This window comes from Bombina bombina, chromosome 3, assembly GCF_027579735.1.
Source record: "Bombina bombina isolate aBomBom1 chromosome 3, aBomBom1.pri, whole genome shotgun sequence".
NCBI lineage: Eukaryota > Metazoa > Chordata > Amphibia > Anura > Bombinatoridae > Bombina > Bombina bombina.
The window spans coordinates 1184712191-1184729848 of NC_069501.1; the positions used below are offsets into that span (position 1 = coordinate 1184712191).

The window sequence follows — 17658 nt, forward strand, 5'->3', positions numbered from 1 at the left end:
CCTTTTAAGGGCCATTGGCAGTTTAGTGTAGGCTAGTGTTTTTTTTTTATTTTGGGGGGGCTTTTTTATTTTGATAGGGCTATTATATTAGGTGTAATTAGTTTAAATATTTGATAATTTCTTTTTTATTTTGTGTAATTTAGTGTTTATTATTTTTTGTAATTTAGATAAATGTATTTTGTTAATTTAATTTATTTAATTTTAGTGTAATGTTGGGTTTTAGTGTGACAGGTTAGCTTTTATTTTACAGGTAAATTTGTATTTATTTTGACTAGGAAGCTAGTAAATAGTTAATAACTATTTACTAACTAGTCTACCTAGTTAAAATAAATACAAACTTACCTGTGAAATAAAAAAAAAAAGCTAGATACAATATAACTATTAGTTATAATGTAGCTATCTTAGGTTTTAATTAACAGATAAGCATTTATTAACTTTTAAATAGGAATAATTTAGGTATTAATTGTAATTTTTATTTGGGATTATTTTAATTAGGTTAAAGTTTGTAGGTGTTAGGGTTAGGGTTACGTTATGGTTATGGGTTAGGATTATGGGTTAATAACTTTAGTAGACATGTGCGATTCGTTTCGTACCGAATTCAAATTCGTCCGAATTTTGTAGAATTCGGAGCTTCGGGCCGATTCAAATATCCGAATGAAATGGTTTTCGAAAGAAACTAATCCGAATGAATTTGTTCCGAAATCTTCGAATCGTTCGGACGTATTCGTTGTGATTCGGATGTGTGTGGCGCATTTGAATTGATTTTTTATTTACAATTTTACATGTGACGCAGTTCGATTTTTTTTTAGTTACACGTGACGTATCGTTACGTAACTACTAATCCGAATGCATTTTTTCCGAAAAATTTGATTCGTTCCGATATATTCGTTTTCATTCGGACGTGCGCGTGGCGCAGTTTTCAAATGATTTCTTCAAATAAATCTTATTATTAAATCCAAAGAACCACAAATAGTTAGAAGAAAGTGAGATCTGAATGATTATGTAATTATTTATTGAACAAATGAAAATATAAAATATTTATTTTGGTTTTTGGACTAGCATGGTATACTAGTAATAACGAGTGACAACAAATCGATTCGAATTGATTAGTTTATTAAAATGAGTGTAGTGTCATATATCTTCTTGTCCAATCAGATCATTCATTTTTTTGGGGGGTTGGATTCTGTCACAGTGATAGTTTTCTGGTCCAATAATTAATATTATTATAATTTTGTGGGTTGGATTACTGTCACACGCAGTGCAATGTGCTAGCTATAGCTTTTCCTCAAGGGCTGTGCTTATCTGTGCTGTTGTGTTAATCAGAAGGCAGACATTATCAGACTTCCACAGTAACGTGCGGTGACGTCAGAGGCTGGTGAGGCTGAGGCAGTGGCTAGGATACGCCTTCATTCTTTAGATATCCTTTGTTGAAGAAATAGCAATGCACATGGGTGAGCCAATCACATGAGGTATCTATGTGCAGCCACCAATCAGCAGCTACTGAGCATATTTAGATATGATTTTCAACAAAGGATATCAAAAGAATGAAGAAAATTAGATATTAGATGTAAATTGGAAAGTTATTTAAAATTGCATGCTCTTTCTAAATCATGAAATAAAACATATGGGTTTCATGTCCCTTTAAATGGTGTCTTGGAAAACTGGTCAACTTGGTAAACATCTGATTTTAGTCTAAAGGATTGTAACAGAAACTATTGCCAGATAAGAGAGACACAGAGGGTTAGAGAGAGAGAGAAAGAGAGAGAGACACAATCACACACAGAGGGTTAGAGAGAGAGACACAATCACACACAGAGGGTTAGAGAGACACATAAGGGATGAGAGAGTCAGAGGGGGAGGACGAGAGACAGAGATAGAAAGAGACCATGGGGGAGAACGACACATAAGGAGAGAGACAGAGGGAGTGGGAGAGACAGGGAGAGAGATGGAGAGAGAGGGATAGAGAAACAGACGGATAGAGAAAGAGAGATGAATAGAGAGAGAGAGAGGAGAGAGACACACAAGGGGGGGGGAGGGACCACTGAAAGGGGGAGACACCACTGAATGTATAAGTAATATTTTAAGTGTCTATCAAATGCTAATAGCCTACAATCTATTTTAAATATCTGAAACAAAACAGCACATATAAATGGGAGCATTAATACATTATTACTTGTTGTCCAACATACACCTAAGGAATCACTGGTTTAAATTAAATACTATAGCTACAGGAGACAGAGGCGAGAGAGAGATAGACAGAGGGGGGAGAGAGAGAGAGGGGGGGAGGGAGAGAGAGACAGAGGGGGGAGAGAGATAGAGACAGAGAGAGACAGAGGAGAGAGAGAGAGAGAGAGACAGAGGGGAGAGAGAGAGAGACAGAGGGGAGAGAGAGAGACAGAGGGGAAAGACAGAGGTTCACACCATTGAAAAGAACAATACAGGTGTCAAACTGTAGAAAGTGTTTTTTCAGCTATAGTCTTGCTTTATAAAGTGACAGTCAGTATCTCCATATCACACTGCAGAGTATCTTCATTTTCAGGGATCAGCCACCAACAGGAAGTTCTGTTGTAATAGTTTTAGCAGATGATGCTTTATTTGTTTTTGACTGGTGTGCTTCCCTCTGGTCTGTTCCCTTTACCCCTTCTTTATCCAAACAGTAAAAGCAGCACATATTATTATTATTATTATTATTATTATTATAAGTTTCTTTTTATAGACATATCCTTTTTTAATGAAAAAACTCAAGAATATGTTTTTAGTACGCACACACATATATATATATATTTGCAAAGCTAAGACTTTTGTGGTTATTTATAAATGTAAAATATATTTAATGGTGGACACAATTACATAAATAATGTCAGTGAATAAATAAATGGGATTATGTGAAAATTAAGCTGCAATGTTTTTCAAATTAAAAACATATTGTAGAGTTTGCAATTAAAAAAGGCACATTTATAAAAAAAAAAAAAACAACTTGTAATAATAAAAATAATAATATTAGCATCATTTCAAGGATCAAATTAAGAAATGCTTTATATAAGTGTTTATATAATTATCCATTAGGCACACACATACTTGCTTTGTAAACTAAAAAATATATTGCAGAGTTTTGTATTACAAAACTTATAAGTGCATCAAATTAAGAACTGCTACACAAAAACAGATTAGTTGTTATATAATGATCCATATGCTATCACAGCACTCACATAGGCACTATCTGCACTTTGTCTGCAGCACATTCCTCAGTCATCCAGTCAGTGATATATTACTAAACTAGTATATATTATTAAATATACTGTCAGTCTGTGTCTCTGTGACCCTTTCCCTCACACAGACTTCACCTATATGAATGCTGGAAAGGAATCTGATTATACAGTTACACTGCAGCCGGCCACACTCATATATATTAATCATTATAATATTAATATTAGTCCACTCATATATGTTAACCAAGAACAGTCATGGATATGATCTGTTAACGTTTGTCACCCATAATTTTGGGTGACAAACGTTAGCAGATCATATACCATGACTGTTCTTGGTTAACTTATGAGTGGATTAATATTGGTTCCTCAATTATCTTGTTTGTTTTAAACATTACTGCCACCATAACACTAATTTTAGAGTGCCACAAAACATGAAAACCTGGCACCAGCACAAACAAGAGGCAACAAGACTGTCAGAGAAAAATTATTGTTTGCTGAAGGGAGGGTGAAAGCATTGTAGGAATCATTATCTTAGAGATCTCCATCCTTAATTATGCTTGGAAGAAATCCAGCAAATCACTAGATTAACACATTCTGTGTGCCAACTAAGTATCTGTATCCAGTTAGTGGACGTTTCACCAAAGCTCTGAGCTACCAACCGTTAAACATTGCAATTCAATGCACTAGCTGTTCTAGGGTGCTGCAGACTGTTCTGAGACTAGGCCTAAGTTACTAACCTGAGCTGATGTGATGTCCAGCTCCACTACACCCCATGTGGCTCAGGCTCCTCCACTCCTCCTCTGCTCAGTTGGCTCCGTCCTCCTGGAGAAGTGAAGTCTTAGTCTTCTTCTCCTTTACTCCAGAGTCCACCCTGGCTGACGCCACCACTCACTGCAGCTGCAGCACGCCACTGACTGAGTGTGAGCACACACACACTGGCTGCAGGTGACAGCAGCAGCAGCACACAGCACAGTCCTCCCGGCCTCCTCCTCCAGCCAGGTCACAGGGCCAGGACAACTCGGGCTTGTTCGCCTCCTACAACGCAGCTGCTGATGAGTCAGTGACAGGGACCCCAGTGCCGCACGGCCACGCACTTGCAAGCAGCAGCTCAGCTCTTCTCCCTTCCTCCTATTCTTCCCGCCTGAACACAACAGAGCAACAGCCCGGCGCGAGTCGCGACGTCACATGACACATTTTTTTTTGTTTGTTTAACTGTAGTATAATTTATTTTCTGTGCTGTAAACGTATATAACATTACAGGCACATTTCTTATTTTTGCAGAGGATTTGTTTTGGTGTGTGTGTATGTATACTACTCATCATTTTTGATAGATAGCCACACACAATTTAATTACATTTTTTTTTTTTTTTTTACTGTAGTTTAATTTATTTTCTGCGCTGTAAACGTATATAACATTACGGGCACATTTCTTATTTTTGCATAGGATTTTTTTTGGTGTGTGTGTATGTATACTAGTCATCATTTTTGATATATATCCACACACAATTTAATTTCATTTTTTTTGTCTGTTTAGTTCTATTTGCTTTGCTGTCTTCCTATATTACATTACAGCAGGCACACTTGTCCTTTAGTTATTTTATTTTTTTTTGGAACACATCAGCATCATCAGAACTAGACACATTATCCAATCTCTATTATTGGCTAAATCTATACTAATAATTAGTATTATTTATTTTTTCAATTTTTATTTTTTAAATATATATAGACAACTACCTATTTATAATGGATAGTCCTCCCCCACCTCATGTTCCTCAAACAACCAGTAGCAGTGACACAGTAACCACCAGTGACACTACATGTGTACCGTTACTGTCTGTGTCCAATCCTTCCACAGAATCCACATCCTCATTGCCAGGCACAGACATTTCTCATCCACCCTACACACGTGAAACATCATTTAGGTCTCACAATAGATCTGATACTACAAAGGAGAGGCAAATGAAGCAGCCTCAGGTAAAGTTTACTGGTTCAAGCAGAGCTAGCAGCAGCAGTAGTCAAAGCACTTGTAGACTCACTAGCGGTAGTACTAGTAGTCATCTGAGTCCACCCTCTAAATTTCAAAGGGCTGTAAGTAAAAATTCAAGTTTACAATCCTCTAGCAGGGTTGATAGGTCCTCCTCTGAGACCAGGAAGCAGTCCGCATTTCGTCGGCGTCTTAATTTTCTGGAGCTTCCCCCCAAAACAACTAGTACAATCATTAGTGCCAGTTGTGTCACCACCTCTGCTATGTCCAGTTCTAGTACCGTGTTGCCAACTAAAATGTTTTATAGTAGAAGCCAAACAGTACCAACGCAGGCTTTTTCCAGTGAACATTCATTTAAGCAGCCCAAACGTGAAGTATTTGAGTATGAGGAAGACAAAATTTCTCATGCTGATACTGCTGCTACCACCACTGCTACTGCCAGTGCCAACATTACTGATAGCCCATCTGCTATTGATATATGTGAAGAGGGCACCAGTAGTCACCAGGGAGAAGAGGGCTCCCCAACATATGTCGCTAGTGATAAATCCATGTTTACTGACATGGACGAATCAGCATCATCTCATAATTTTGGACCAGATGATCAAATTCACTATTCACCTACCCATCATTCACAGTATTCTATAGATTTGTATTCCTCTCCGTCTCCAACATCGTCACCACGAGTGTCACTGAGCTCTCCAATAGCTTGTGTTGAGTCTCCCAGCCAGATTGTAGTTAGTGCACCCGCCACTACTGGTAGGCCACTAACCTCCTCCATTCCCGCCATCCCTTCAATGTTTAGGCCTCCTCCTGTTACATCACAGAGAGAAGGCCATGAAATAACAAAAAGAAAAGAAGTTGCTACAGCATGTGCGGCCAAAGAAACTGTCACAAAAGATTCTTCACTGCACAGTGGCAAAGGTACCCGTCGTGCACAAGTGTGGCAGCATTTTGAGGCTATTGGTGATGGTCGCCAAGCCAAATGCAAATTGTGTGGTAGGGAAGTCAGCCGGGGTACAGTGTTGGGGCATCTGACCAATTCAGGAATGAACCAACACCTTCGCACCCATCACAAGCCAGTGGTGTTAAGGGAAGAAAGTGGTGTCTCTGCTCCAGCCAGCACTACTAGGAGAACTACTACTAGCAGTGTCACAGTCACCACCAGTAGGAATCACAAGGGGCATGGTGATCATGCCTCTTCTGATGCAGCTGCTATCAGTGTCAGCCAACATCCCATGAAATCCATCCAGCCCACAATGGAGCAATTTGGTGTACATTCCAGTCGGATGTCAAGACAGCAGGTGCGAAAAATTACACGCCTCATTGACCAGCTCATAGCGGTTGTAGAGGTTCCTTTAAATATGGTGGAAGGGGACCCCTTTAAACAACTTATGGAGGCAGTTGTACCCCATTATAAAGTTCCTTCTCGTACCATATTCAGTAGATCTGTAATTCCCTCACTTTACAGATCATGCGTTGTTGTTTTGAAGGAGGAGCTGGTAAAGGCTGCTGGACAGTCAGTGCACTTCACCACTGACCTATGGAGTGCTCCTAGTGGCCAACATGCCTTCCTGTCTTTGACGGCACATTGGTGGCTGCCAAATGTGTCACCACCAGTTATATCAGCCAAAAGTTCAGGCTCAAAAACCTCAGACTCAGTGACTGGTGCAGTAGCCAAGGGGTACCGCTCCTTTCTCCTGCATGCTGAGGTGATGGATCATCAGCACACCTCACAGAATATCCAACATGTACTGAGTAATATGGTGGCTCAGTGGCTAGGAGAGCAGGCAGGGACAAAGGCACAAATGGGTTTTGTTGTCACTGATGCGGCAGCCAATATGCTAAAGGCGCTACGGGATGGCGGGTTTGTGGGTATACGCTGTTCGGCACATGTACTGCATCTTGTTGTTAAGGTTGCCCTCGATCACGATACTGGAAGGTTGGCAACACTTTTTGAGTGTTGCCGAAAAATAGCTGGCCACTTCCATCATAGTGTCAAAGATAGCCATCTCCTTAGGCAGGAACAGAAAAAATTTGGACTTGCAGAGCACCGGCTCAAACAAGATGTGAGTACTAGATGGAACTCCACATTAGATATGCTTTAGCGTATATTTGAACAGCAAAAGGCAATCCATGCAATGGCATACAAACATTCCATTGGCATTGACAGACCACTGGGCAGGGATGACTGGGCCATGATTGAACAGGTAGTGGCAGTCCTCACACCTTTTTGGGCGGTGACAGAAAATTTAAGTCAAGAGAACGCTAGCCTGGCACAAGTCATTCCCCTCTTCACTCACCTCTCTAACCTATTAGATAATTTCCTTACTAATAGGGAAGTATTGCCTGGTGGTAATCTTCATGATGATGTTGCTGCCCTTGTAAGGAGGTTGAAGGAGCAACTGACTCGGCGCGTAAAAGAGTGCATCAACAGTAGCCCTCACTACATGCTAGCCACACTTTGTGATCCTACAGTAAAGGGAAAAATCGCACTCCGTACAAATACCTTGACCTCATTGATACAGAGGGTGCATGATAGACAAAACAAAATGTCACCTGTAGAGGAAGATGAAGAGATGACAGAGTCTGATAGTGAGACTCTGTCACCCAAAAGCTCTAGCACTGCTGCTTGTCCTCGTCCCACCACAGCAGCTACTTTTTGGGCTGATACACTGGGCACATTGGTTGGAGACATTAGAGATCCCCCGATGAAAGAGAACAATGCTGCCGACACGGTTAAGCTTTACCTATCTCAACCTCCCCTGGCCCCCAGTACTGATCCCTTGACATTTTGGGACGAAAAGAGGTATTTGTGGCCTGTCCTGTCTGTGGTAGCCCAAGAGCTACTTTCCTGTCCCCCAACCAGCGTCCACAGTGAACGTGTATTTTCAATCACAGGAAATACACTTTCACCTCATCGTGCACAGTTGTCCCCCCATCTCCTGCAGCAGATGACATTTTTAAAAATAAATCTTCCAAAGCTGGGTTACCCAGCTCTCAGCTTTGATTCAGATTAAAAAGTGGATATAATCTCCTGCTGACCCACTTGTGCAGTGTGCCAGTCAGTATTGGACTGGGAATTAAAATCATCCCTGGAAAATTGGGCGAACAGCCCTATTTTCCGTCCACTCAGTATAATGCACACATGCAATTTTTCACAAAGGTGAGATTACTGTGATACTCCTTCCCCACAATATTTTTTTTCCAAATTATAGTATATAATTTTTTAATTAATTTTTTCCACATATTCTTGCTATATGCACTGTAAAGCCCAATTACATCCATTAATCAGCACTTTATATTCTAGCTTTTCTAGCCATAGCTGCTCCCGCCCAACAATACATTTACTGGTATCCCGTTAGGCTAATCCGGCTTTGCTGGTTGTCATTACATGACAAATCAATCATCATGGCTCCTAAAGCAAAATATCTCTTATTTGGATGATATTTTTTAGTTAGCTAGAGGTCATCAATCAAGTAACTTCCCAAATTCAAAATTTCCTACCCCTCTTTGAGACATAATATATTTTATTCCCACTACAGCAGGGTATCCATCCAAAATGTAAAACAAATTCCAAATAATTTAAACTTAAAAGCTAAGGCCCAAAAATCCAATTATTTTGATTTATATTAGTCATAAGAAAAAAAAACAATAATAGTAATGCTTTGCCCAGAGGCACAAACAAGTGAGTGACATTTAAATTTACCACTTAATCCACATTCCATCATTTATTTACATTTCTTAATAAAATATTCTCTGTTTCTTTCTCATGTTTTTCATAGAATACTAAAGAAAAACTGTAGACTTGACTTTGAGGGAGGAGACAGACCTTAAAAAAGAGGATGCTACAAGAAGTTCACGGGTAAGAATTATCAATACATGTTTACTTCAAAATAATTTTTATTAAACCGGCATGGAGTGCTGCTCATAAAGAAGGTTTTAAATTAATGTAACTTTCAATTTTTAAACTTTGTAAAATAATATAAGTATCACAAGTTTGAGTCATAAAATTAAGTTATATAATAAAGTTCTATGTTTCAGGTCATGAAACATTGTGTAGATTCAGATAAATTGCATTGAAAATGGATTCGTGCATTTGATCAATTGCTTGCCTCTGATCTCTGTTGACACGGGCTAATGCCCTGTCTATGTGTCTATGGACATCTTTTCTCATATTGTTGACCGCTTTTGTTAATTTTTTTGTTGCCAGTAAATTTTCCAGAAGTAATTCTTCCGTCCGGCTATACCGATGTTGTTCTTCCAGTTGAGGTGGTTGAGTCTGGGCTGTCTGCTCATCCACAATGGGGGCATGATCTTCTGTTGATGTTTGGTCAACGATGACAGATGACGATGGTGAAAAGCATGTTGCTTGAATATTTACAACAGGACTTCCCTCTACACAAAGAACAGGTGAATGCAGTTGACTGCTATGGCTTCCACCTGCAGAAATGCCGCGTAGTTCTGAAATAGATGAAACAGTAATCAAATATTATTTTGTTGTATGAAAACCAATGTATTTATCGACATGTTGTACAGACATAGAAAGACTCTCGCTAAAAGATTTCTTCCATAATATCTAAGAAAAATACAGCAACAGACTATCCACAAATTTTTATTATACATTATTCGCTCAAATATATTTTAATATCCAGGATGGACCGATTTTATCTCTCTGTCAAATCTAAATAAAAGTTATATTCAATTAAAGGGATACTAACCCCACATCTTTTCTTTCATGATTATGATAGAACATGCAATTTTAAGCCACTTTCTAATTTACTCCTATTATTATCAATTTTTCTTTGTTCTCATGTTATCTTGATTTGAAAAAGCATTAATAAAAGGTTAGGAGCCGGCCCATTTTTAGTTCAGCACCTTGGTAGAGCTTGCTGATTGGTTTGCTACATTTAGCCACAAATCAGAAAGTTCTACCCAGGTGCTGAACAAAAAATGGTCTGGCTCTAAAGCTTACAGTACTGCTTTTTCAAATCAAGATAGCATGAGAACAAAGAAAAATTGATAGTAGGAGTAAATTAGAAACGTGCTTAAAATCTCATGCTCTATCTGAATCATGAAAGAAAAAACATTTGGTTTAGTATCCCTTTAACAAATTTATTTGTAGAAAAATTGCGTTATAAATCATTTGTAGCTGATTATTTTTTATATAGTAAAGGCTTAATTACATAAAATGTCCAGATAATTATTGCCTGTCTTGTTTGTTTATATTTTCATTTTGTTATAACTTACGTGGAGGAGTAGTGGGCATCTCTCCACTTCCGAAGGCTGCTACTGGTGGGATCTGAATCCGAGTTACTAACACTGTTAAATATAGAATAAAATCAGCACAAGCCAAGGTATACTAAATTATAGATAATAAGTTTGTGTGAAGACATCAATATTTATTTTGAACATTACATTTTTTTTAAAAAATGGTAAAGCATTAAAAAAAAATAATATTTAATGAAAAGGTGAATAGTATGCCATACATTTAGCAGAGAATGGTCAGCTGATAGTCACAAGTGGATGGCCGGCAGAATCCTTATCAGGCTGATGAAAGTCATTATATGAAAATCGCGATACAATGGATAATTAAACAAATATTTGACTTTCAATATTTTGAAAGAGCAGGAAATATAAAGCAGCATTATAAATGTATAGTCCTATAATAACATTTGTTTTGTTGTCTTCTTATTATTGTTATTTTATAAATCAAGAATGTAAGCAAGCACTATGCCACTATGCATGGGTTGGAAAAAAAACAAAAAAAACGGGGACCAGGCTTACATTATTGCTTTGTAAAATAAAGATAATATTATAGAACAAAGAAAAATTGATTATCAAATACTATAATTAAGTAGGTTCATTTGCTGTTCTAGCAGATTTCTAGTATGAAATCATGAAAGAAAAATGTTTGGTTCATTATATCTTTAAGCACAACACTTGATCATGGAAAATAACTTGCCAAGAAAAAGGTAACAGGGCTAGTGAACTGGGACAGGATACATTTTGAATGTAATACTCTGGGAGTAAAAATCTAATCTTCAATACATGTTTTTTTTCTAAAACCTATGTTTGTATTTCTTATTTAGGTACTTACCACCAGAACTAGGCTGAGGCGTGCTTGGGGCTGATCGCCCTGCAGAGTGTTTTCGGTGATCTGGAAAACATCAAGGATAAGAGACAGGTAAGTCTAACACGTGTATTAGTGAACAATAGTTATTAGTGATGGGCTAGGGAACTGGGACAGGGTACTACTACTATTTGAATGTAATACTCGGGGAGTAGAAATCTAATCTTCAATCCATTTTTTTTATTCTACAACCTACTTTGTATTCCTTATTTAGATACTTACCAGAACTAGGCTGATCAGTGCTTGGGGCTGATGATCGCCCTGCAGAGTTTTTTCGGTGATCTGGAAAACATCAAGGATAAGAGACAGGTAAGTCTAACACATGTATTAGTGAACAATAATTATTAGTGATGGGCTAGGGAACTGGGACAGGGTACTACTATTTGAATGTAATACTCTGGGAGTAGAAATCTAATCTTCAATCCATTTTTTTTATTCTAAAACCTACTTTGTATTGCTTATTTAGATACTTACCAGAACTAGGCTGATCAGTGCTTGGGGCTGATGATCGGCCTGCAGAGTTTTTTCGGTGATCTGGAAAACATCAAGGATAAGAGACAGGTAAGTCTAACACGTGTATTAGTGAACAATAGTTATTAGTTATGGTCTAGGGAACTGGGACAGGGTACTACTATTTGAATGTAATACTCTGGGAGTAGAAATCTAATCTTCAATCCATTTTTTTTATTCTAAAACCTACTTTGTGTTCCTTATTTAGGTACTTACCAGAACTTGGCTGAGACGTGCTTGGGGCTGATGATCGGCCTGCAGAGTATTTTCGGTGATCTGGAAAACATCAAGGATAAGAAACAGGTAAGTCTAACACGTGTATTAGTGGACAAAAGTTGTTAGTGATGAATGAATCATAATGTAAAAAAAACCTATACAGGCCAGGTAGTGAAATATATATAGAAAATCTTGTCAACAGACCATAATAGGCATTTAATGTCATGGTCGATTTTTTATATTTTAAATATTTGAAGTCACATTACAGAAAAAAGGATGCAAAGGCCACAGCGTATAAAATTCAGGTATTGGTGAGGTAGGGAAAGACAAAAAAAAGGGCCTTGGGAGGGAAAGAGAAGAAAGATGACATGAGGAAAAAGGATATAGAGGAACAACAAATGAAGGGGCATAGGGGAGTGAGGGGAACACAAAAGAAGGGCCATGGTGAGGGAGAAGGATGATATATATATATAATTATTATTTATATAGCGCCTTTCTCACAGTGGTACTCAAAGTCTTGAAGGTCATTTTCAGCGCTCGCTCTCAAAATTTAAAAAAATCGGCAGTTGAATAGTTATAGTTGTTATTATTAAGAAATGTAATGGTACTCATTTGAGCGACATCAGAAGGATTAAGGGCTGAGTTGGCCCTGCTGGGATTTGAACCTTTGTATCTTTGAACAGGTTTTTGTAGTCATGGCATTTTGACAATCAAGCTACCTCACCGGACTTATATAAAGTGTGATTTTGATTCTGTCATATACAACTATGCCAGATGCATTCATATTCCATCTTTCACATTCACAATTCACATACACAAGAAATGTATGTGGATGATGGCAATTGAGTTATGAAATATGTTTATGTAACTATGTATGCTGCCTAGAATGCAACTCCCGTCATACATGATTTTTTTGCCTTACAGATATGGGTGTTTCTTTATTTGTGTAAAAAAAAAAAAAAAGGGAAATTGTAATAGCTAAAGGATAAATCGATTGTCTTGTATTCCACTTTATTCCCTTTTTTTTGGTTTTTATTTCCACACCCATGCAAAGTAATCAAAGTAATCATATATTTAATTTTACTCACCAGCTCTCTTTTCCCGGACAGATTCGTCTCTCCTACTTGAGCTTCCTTCTCCAGTGACACTTCCTTCTACAGTGACAACAGCCTCTTCAAGAAGCTTGTCCCGCATCTCCATCTCCCAACTGTTAAAACGCACTCTCTTTGTGGAGTGCATCAATGACATTTTCTTTTTTACAATGGCCCTGTAATCATAATACCTATAAATAAAATAAAAACATATTTTTGGTTATTGATAAACTATACTGACTTTATTTGAAACTAAGGATTTCTTACATTTTGCATCAGATACATCCAAAGAATACCAGCGGAGCTATTGGAAATGAATGACAGTGCCTGACCTTTACCACAGATTTTTTTAGTTTTAAAAAGTTATATTATAGAGATGGATAGATTAATAGAAATATATATAGATAAATTCACAGGTTATTGTTGTTTTATATGAATGTAAAATTTAGTTATGTAACAAATAAATTGGTTTCTTTTTTGTAAAGTTAGTACAGTAGTCTTTGCTTATCTGTTATACATTGAAATGGACTATAAAGTGAAAATAAAGTTTTCTGATTCTGAATCAGCTAGATCAGATAATTGGAAAGTTAAGGGGACATGAAAAGAAAACAAAATATTTTGCCTGATTCAGATAGAGGATATCATTTTCCAAACATTTAGCATTTACTTTGATTTTCTAATTAATTTCATTCTCTTGGTATCATTTATTGAAGGAGCAGCAATGCACAAATAATTTCTAACAAAACACCTGGGTGAGCCAATCAAAATTGAAATATATGTATATGCACTGTGCAGCCACCAATCAACAGCGAGAAAATAGCTTCTCTGCTGCTCCAAAGCTTGCCTAGAAAAACATTTCAACAAATGATAACAAGAGAAGGAAGATAATCAAATAATATACGTTATTTTGAAAGTTATTTAATTAAAATTTTATTATCTATATGAATCGTGGAAGAAACATGATTCATGTCCTTTTAAATATATACATTTAATAATTTACTTCATTTATATACATTTAATTTACAGTCTTTTTATGTAATAACTTCCTGAGCATGTGCAGAAGCTCACAGGGTATACATATAGGGCATATTTATCAAGGTCTGGCAGACCTGATCCGACATAGCGGATCAGGTCCGACAGACCTCGCTGAATACGGCGAGCAATACGCTCGACCTATTCAGCATTGCACCAGCAGCTCACAAGAGCCGCTGGTGCAATGCCGCCCCCTGCATACTCGCGGACTATAGGACGCCAGCAGGGGGGTGTTAATCAACTCGATCGGGTTGTATTGTTGCGAGTTTTGTCCGCCTGCTCAGAGCAGGCGGACAGGTTATGGAGCAGCGGTCTTTGTGACCGCTGCTTCATAACTGCTGTTTCTGGTGAGCCTGCAGGCTCGCCAGAAACACGGGGCATCAAGCTCCATTCGGAGCTTGATACAACATATGCCCCATAGTCTGTGATTGGATGATATCTGTCACATATACAGGTGACCATAAACAAATATAATTGGTATAAAAATAATTCTATACATTTTAATGAAGTGTTAGAATTGCATTGTATTTTTATTAGCTATAGCTACTTCTTAATTATGTTATTTATTAAACAGCATGAGCGGTCCTTTAACAATAAGATATTTATATTATAAGGACAGGTATGTTTGTCTGATGCAGTCATGCACATACTAGAGAGTGAGACTGCAGCATGAGCGGTCCTCTAACAATAAGATATTTATATTATAAGGACAGGTATGTTTGGCTGATGCTGTCATGCACATACTAGAGAGAGTGAGACTGCAGCATGAGCGGTCCTCTAACAATAAGATATTTATATTATAAGGACAGGTATGTTTAGCTGATGCTGTCATGCACATACTAGAGAGTGAGACTGCAGCATGAGCGGTCCTCTAACAATAAGATATTTATATTATAAGGACAGGTATGTTTGTCTGATGCAGTCATGCACATACTAGAGAGTGAGACTGCAGCATGAGCGGTCCTCTAACAATAAGATATTTATATTATAAGGACAGGTATGTTTGTCTGATGCAGTCACGCACATACTAGAGAGAGTGAGACTGCAGCATGAGCGGTCCTCTAACAATAAGATATTTATATTATAAGGACAGGTATGTTTAGCTGATGCTGTCATGCACATACTAGAGAGTGAGACTGCAGCATGAGCGGTCCTCTAACAATAAGATATTTATATTATAAGGACAGGTATGTTTGGCTGATGCAGTCATGCACATACTAGAGAGTGAGACTGCAGCATGAGCGGTCCTCTAACAATAAGATATTTATATTATAAGGACAATTATGTTTGGCTGGTGCTGTCATGCACATACTAGAGAGTGAGACTGCAGCATGAGCGGTCCTCTAACAATAAGATATTTATATTATAAGGACAGGTATGTTTGGCTGATGCAGTCATGCACATACTAGAGAGTGAGACTGCAGCATGAGCGGTCCACTAACAATAAGATATTTATATTATAAGGACAGGTATGTTTGGCTGGTGCTGTCATGCACATACTAGAGAGTGAGACTGCAGCATGAGCGGTCCTCTAACAATAAGATATTTATATTATAAGGACAGGTATGTTTGGCTGATGCAGTCATGCACATACTAGAGAGTGAGACTGCAGCATGAGCGGTCCTCTAACAATAAGATATTTATATTATAAGGACAGGTATGTTTGGCTGGTGCTGTCATGCACATACTAGAGAGTGAGACTGCAGCATGAGCGGTCCTCTAACAATAAGATATTTATATTATAAGGACAGGTATGTTTGGCTGATGCAGTCATGCACATACTAGAGAGTGAGACTGCAGCATGAGCGGTCCTCTAACAATAAGATATTTATATTATAAGGACAGGTATGTTTAGCTGATGCTGTCATGCACATACTAGAGAGTGAGACTGCAGCATGAGCGGTCCTCTAACAATAAGATATTTATATTATAAGGACAGGTATGTTTGGCTGATGCAGTCATGCACATACTAGAGAGAGTGAGACTGCAGCATGAGCGGTCCTCTAACAATAAGATATTTATATTATAAGGACAGGTATGTTTAGCTGATGCAGTCATGCACATACTAGAGAGAGTGAGACTGCAGCATGAGCGGTCCTCTAACAATAAGATATTTATATTATAAGGACAGGTATGTTTAGCTGATGCTGTCATGCACATACTAGAGAGTGAGACTGCAGCATGAGCGGTCCTCTAACAATAAGATATTTATATTATAAGGACAGGTATGTTTAGCTGATGCAGTCATGCACATACTAGAGAGAGTGAGACTGCAGCATGAGCGGTCCTCTAACAATAAGATATTTATATTATAAGGACAGGTATGTTTGGCTGATGCTGTCATGCACATACTAGAGAGTGAGACTGCAGCATGAGCGGTCCTCTAACAATAAGATATTTATATTATAAGGACAGGTATGTTTGGCTGATGCAGTCATGCACATACTAGAGAGAGTGAGACTGCAGCATGAGAAAAACATACCTGGACTTAAAAAATATTACAACCAACGCTGAATGTGCAGTGGAGAGTATAGAAAACTGCACGAGAAAAGCATGAGGACGGCGCTGCTCAAAGTGAATTTGATAATAAATTGATAAGTATAAATTTTTTTATAAATGAATATTTAAAGGCACACTGAAGACAAATTTTTTATTTCAAGATTCGGGTAGAGCATAGAATTTTAATAAAATTTAATACTATTATTTTTTTTTATTTAGTCAGTCTCCTTGGAGCTTGATTTGAAAAAGAAGGAATGTAAATAATTGTAAAGCTTAAAGGGACATGAAAGACAATTTTTTTATTTCTTGATTTAGAAAGAGCATGTCATTTTAAACAACTTTCTAAATTACTTCTATTATCTAATTTGCTTCATTCTCTTGATGTCAGTGGCGGTTCTAGACAAATTTTACTGGGGGGGCCAAGGTGGGGCCAGTGTTTAATCGGGGGGGGGGCACATTAAAAAATGGAAACAAATGATATATGTGTGTGTGTATAAATGTATATATATTTATAATTTGTGTGTGTATATGTATATATATATATATATATATATGTGTTTTTATGTATGTGTATATATGTATGTATATACACACACACATACAAATATATACACATACACATATACACACACATACATACACATACATACACACACTGAGTAGAAAAAAAGAAAATAAAAAAAAGGAAGACTACGCATTTAACTAGTGCTACATAGTTCAGATAGCACATTCAATGAAAATGGTGTCAAATAATTATTTACATACATTAGAAAAATAAGGAAAGCAGTCATTATAGAGTTGTGGAGGTAAGAGGGCAGACTTACATCTCTTCTGCTCTGGCAGTGTACAGGCTAGAGAGAACGTCTGCAAAACCAACCAGTGACACTTAAGTTCTGGAACTCTTGTCTGCAGACTGCAGCTGTAAGTCGCCCCACCCCCACAACAACTCGGGAACTGTAGCACATCTCTGAAAGGGGAGGGGGCAGT

General features: G+C 37.7%; 1 long non-coding RNA gene across 1 annotated transcript; it reads right to left on the reverse strand.

Moving 5' to 3' along the window:
* Window positions 1-10442: 10442 nt before the first annotated feature.
* LOC128652133 (uncharacterized) lies at window positions 10443-11606 on the reverse strand. The gene is made up of 3 exons (XR_008401277.1): window positions 11546-11606; window positions 11291-11350; window positions 10443-10512 (listed from the first exon to the last, which is right to left on the reverse strand). It is a non-coding gene; the product is annotated as an uncharacterized LOC128652133 (long non-coding RNA).
* Window positions 11607-17658: the final 6052 nt, after the last annotated feature.